A 5,755-nucleotide genomic window follows, 5' to 3' on the forward strand; every position below is an offset into this window, starting at 1 on the left:
AAGTCAGAAAATCCAGAACTGTGAATGCTATAGAACCAAGTCAAAGTCAAGCTGAAAGCTCATCTCAAAGGCCTCATGAGTGGAAGTTTTTGAAAAACTACCCACACGAGTTCATCATTGGAGATCCATCCCTTGGAGTCACTACTAGATCCTCAAGCAAGAAGAAAGCCAAAATCAACAATGTTGCTTTCTTATCCCAATTAGAGCCTCACAATGTGAAACAAGCACTTAAAGATCTCTCTTGGGTAAAGGCTATGGAAGAAGAGTTGAGACAATTCAAAAAGAATGAGGTTTGGACTCTTGAACCCTACCCAAATAGTAAGAAAGTAACCGATACCAAGTGGATTTTTAGAAATAAATTGGGTGAGAATGGTAGTGTGGTTCGTAACAAGGCTAGATTAGTGGCCCAAGGTTACGATCAAGAAGAGGGCATTGATTTTGATGAGTCATTTAATCTGGTAGCAAGAATGGAAGCAATTCGATTGCTACTTGCTTATACTTCCTACAAGGGTTTAAACATGTTTCAAATGGATGTCAAATGTGCCTTTTTGAATGAATTTATTGATAGAGAAGTATTTGTAGCTCAACCCCCCGGTTTTGAAAACAAAGATTTTTCTAATCATGTTTTAAAACTATCAAAGACTCTCTATGGCCTTAGGCAAGCTCCAAGAGCTTGGTACGAAAGGTTTAGTGCCTTCTTATTGCAAAATGATTTTCTAAGGGGTACTACTGATACTACTTTATTCACTAAAGAATCTAATGATGATTTCTTGCTTGTCCAAGTGTATGTGGATAATATTGTGTTTGGACAAATGAATCCTTGTGTAAAGAGTTTGGAAATCTAATGACTAGCGAGTTTGAAATGAGTTTGATAGGAGAACTAACATTCTTCCTTGGATTTCAAATCAAACAAACTCTTAGTGGCCTGGCATTTTTGTTCACCAAGAAAAATATGCCAAAGAGTTAATAAAAAAATTTGGTTTAGAAAACTCCAAACCAATGGGTACTCCTATGCATCCAAATACAAAATTTGACAAAGATGAAAATGGGAAAGATGTTGATGAAACCCCGTATAGAGGTATGATTAAAAGCGGATGGAGACTGGATGTAGGCTACATTGCACTGAGTACCTGAACCAAGATACTTCTAGGTGTCACTCTCTCTTCTCTGCTCTTTTACTATTTCTGTATTTCAGGAGACAAAAATAAAAGTATCTCCTAACTCGACAGGAGACAAAAGCAAAATATCTCCTAAAGTTCTCTTGATAAAAGCCAAAGTTAAAATCAGTAGAAAAGAAGGCCAAAATTCAACCCCCTTCTCTTAGCCACTGATAACCATCATGAGAAAATGTGTATTGAATTGTGAGCAACGTTTTACAAGTCAAAACTATCCCATGGTTTACACTCTGATGCTATATGTAACAAGTGGATGAGTAATAGAAACAGAAAATAACTGCATCTGTTATTAGTGTTAACTTCTTACAGTAAAAAATATTTTTTGAGACAGTAAAATAATCTTGTATTAATCTTAATCAATTTGTCTATTTACTCTATTAAGATTTTATAATATGATGTTTTGTGACAATTTACAAAAGAATGACATTTAGTTTTTTTTTCTATTTTTTCTATTTTAATCTTTGTATTATATATATATATATATATATATATATATATATATATATATATATATATATATATATATATATATATATATATTATAGAGAGAAAAAGAGAGATATCATATATTTTAATAATTGAATAAAAAAAATAAAAATATTAATTTTTTCTGCCAACATCAACTAGTTTTTTTTTTAATTATTTTAGTTATTTTAAATTTCAAATCATAATTTTTTAAGATTAAATTTTAAATTATAAATTTTAAATTTTTTAAAAAATAAATATTTTTAAAATAACAAATTAGTTAATATTAACTAATTAAAAAATTGTTTTTTTATATTTTAATAAATATATTTACAAGAAAATAAACAGAGGTAGAGGCGCATCAAATCTTGCCAACAAAATCTAATGGAGGGTGAGATCGCAACATATAAAGCTAGTAGTGTGCAGTGCTGCATTGTTTGACCATAGACCCAATATTAAATGTACAGGGAGTTAATCCTTCACCTTTCTATTTATAGCATGCTATCTTTTACATATAAAATATTAAAATCAACGATGCAAAGAGTTGCGCCCTCTGCTCTGTTCGCTTTATTCCTAGATTTGGTACAGTTTCCATTAACATAATTATTATTGTAATTAATCAATCCTACGTTAATAATAACAAAACCGATCCATGATATCTCTAGAAGCTAGCACACGCGTGGCAGCAGCATCACCCATCTAAACCTAAAGTTGCCCTACTCATCAGGGAATTGATAGGTTGAATAACATATAAGGTTACTTCACTCAAGACAAAACAGTTTTCAGAACATTTACACATGCCAGTATCTCATATTATGTCACTATAGTTTATTGCTGCATGTTTATTAACACTTTCGTGGTGTAGATACTGATAGCTCCTTATTTGGTCTCCTAATTAAAATATTAGATTTTTAAATTTCACTGTGTACTTTGGGTAAAAAAAGAAAAAAAAATTCAATAGTTAGTGTTTGCCTTCGGGGCAATGACTCTAAAAGAATTTTATAAAAAAAAAAATTGGTTCATGTATATTATTATTTTAGTTTAACAAGTCTTACAAAGCAATTGGTGGCAAAGTTTGAGGATCTAGCTACGAAAACAATGTGGCCACATATATATATGCGGAAATCAGATACGATATTTAATTACACATTTATTATATTTAATATTATGTAATTATTTCATCAGGAATTAAACCATATAAAATAAAATATTTTTTATTATTTTAAACCGATTTTTTATTATTTCTCAAACATTATATATAAAATTTTTGAGAAAACTAAAAATAAAATAATTTGAATGAAGTAAAAAAACTGAAGATGATAAAATAAACAAAACATGTTTAATTAATTTTATTTTAACATACATTAAAAAGTTATTTTATCTCTAACAAATTTTTCCATGCAAGATCTTTTTTAAGCATAAATTATATGTAAGGTTTTTTTTGTCTTATACCAAAATTTTTTTATTTAAAAGAATATAGGAAACAAATATTTAACTTTAAATATTTTTGCCATAAAAAATCTAATATCTTTGGATAAAATTAACAATTAATAATTATTATATAACAATTTAATTAAATATATTAAATTATTTAAGATTATTAATTATAAACTTCACATAAAAATAACTAAATACTAATCTTCGTTAACAGTATGTGTGCTCTCTTTGAGGGCCATGAACCTCTAAAAGTGAGTCACCATGTTGTCTTGTCATCAGGACATACCTAACCGTTGCCACAGTTTAGTGCATAACATTCACAAGCTAGCTAGTGACACCGCAAAGAGCCACAAATAATAAAAATCATTATTCAATCTGAAAAGCCAAAGATTTTTCATCACGATAACCTGATATTCATTTGATCCTATCCTTACTCATTGATTAGCAATTTTAAAATTCATTTAGATATATATAATATAATAACCTTTTAGGTTTATATTTCATTATCATTCAAACCTTAATTCGTGACCTTCAGTTTATTTTTAAGGTTGAAATTAAACAAATAATTAAATCCCACCCCCTATGCCGTGTTCATTCCTGCTATGCTACATTATTATATTATTATAGGTCACTATTTTACGTAATCTGTTTTCAGAAGTAACCTTCATTTAACGCCTAACAGTAGCATCGGTGGAAAAATTAAAATTTAATTATTTTATTAATCTATATAATTTTATTAAATTTTTAATTAAATTTTTATATTTTTTATTCAATTAAATTTTTATACTACTTTTAATTTTATATTTAAATCTTTTTTAGTATAAAAAATATTAAAATCAACTGAATATTTTTTCGTAAATTAAAAATATTCATAATTAAAAATTGAAGTAGATCTTTAATCGTATATATTTTGGGAGAAATATTCTACTAAAAATGATGTAATTAATTATAAAATTAAAAACAGTATAGAGATTGTTGAGTTAAGAAATTAATTAATAGAATTGATGATGACAAACATTTAATTAGTGGGTTAATCACCAAATTAGTTTTGATTATTTTTGATAAATGATGCAGGCTAAAAACAAGTGTTGCAGCAGCCCAACATCAAACAAAAGAAATATGCTATTGGGCTGAATGGTAAGTGAAAAATTAAGACAAGCCCAAGTCATTCATCCCAAGCAAAATTCTTCAAAGAAGCAAGGCAAGACACTAACGGGTTGCAAAATGGAAAACCAATCCAAGCCCGTATCCATCCCACAAAGCTTCTCTTGTAAGATTGAAGTCTTCACTCTTTCAATGTGCAACGTTCATCTCTCTCTGACCAAGTCAAATCAGCTTTAGAAAAGCAAGAAAGAGAAAGAGAGAAAGAGCTTCTTCACCAAAATAGTCACAAAAGAAGCAAGAAAGAGAAACTAAGCTTGAAAGGCAGAAGTCATCTCAACAAATTCAAACCAAATCAAGCTTAGATTATAGGTAAATCTTTTCCTCATACATGCAACTCGCTTACATCTCTTCTTCCCAACTCTCTGCTCTATCCGAAATGGGATACAAAGGAAAGAGGATTTCTGTTCTTCCCTGCTGTGTATCTACGGTGTTAAACAAGACTTGGGAACCAAGTTGGTTTTCAAGGGCTCAGATCAAGTTGACCTTGGAAGATTTCTATGGTTGTTGTTTTATGGCTTTCGGTCAAGATGAGGAAGTCAGAGGGAAAGTTTCTTCTCTAAGGATTAAGGTGAAAAAGTGAATCTGTGGGTTGGTGAAGCTCAAGGCTCAAGGTGTTGACCTTGGAAGAAGAACCCTGCAACATGCAAGGAGATAAAAAGAGGTTTGCTGTTCATTCAGAAACCAAGGAGAGAAAACCAGAGTGTGAGAACAGTGTTCTGTAAAGAAGTTCCTCTACTTGGATAATGCTTTCTTTCAAAGAAGCATTCGGCCAATACTGAAGAACTCAAACTGAGGTTTATGAATCTGGTTTTGAACATAGCAAAGAGGCTGCTGATGAAGTCAATCTCCTTCATGTTTTACTGATTGTAATGTGCTTTTCTAAGTTTATCTTTCTGTAATTTCTTGTGAGAAAAGGCATTGTGAGAAAGATTATGAAAAAGCCATGAGTGGAAAAAGGCTGAGAGAAACACTTGAGAGAGAAGCCTAGAGTTTATTTCAGATTTCTATAGGTTGATTAAGTGTCTTATATCTTGTACATGTTGGGTATCCCTTTCTTAGTTAGGTTAGCACTAAGAGTGAATAGTTAGGTATTAGCATAGCCAATGTCAAGTTAGGTTAGAACTTGAGTGTGGAAGGATTGGGTCAATCCTGTGAAATTGGTGTATGTAATACTGTTAACTATAGTGAAATTCTTCCATAGTTGTGGAGGAGACTGGACGTAGGTTGCATAGCACAAGGCAACCGAACCAGGATACATGCTGGTGTTAGCTTTTTTCTTCTCTGCTGTGTTCTGTTTTCTGATATTCATAAGACAAAAATAAATTGTCTCATAAATTTTTGCTGCTGAGTACAAATAGAATCAGAATTGAAAGTTTGTTTTAAAAGGATAAAAACAGCAACTTAAAAGGAAGGCATAGATTCAACCCCCCTTCTCTAAGCCTACCACAACCTTCAATTGGTATCAAGAGCTAAGGTCTCAAGAATCAAGCTTAACCGCTTGGAGCAAAGATCCA

Source organism: Arachis ipaensis, chromosome B5 (assembly GCF_059453495.1).
Source record: "Arachis ipaensis isolate K30076 ecotype BB chromosome B5, ASM5945349v1, whole genome shotgun sequence".
Lineage (NCBI taxonomy): Eukaryota > Viridiplantae > Streptophyta > Magnoliopsida > Fabales > Fabaceae > Arachis > Arachis ipaensis.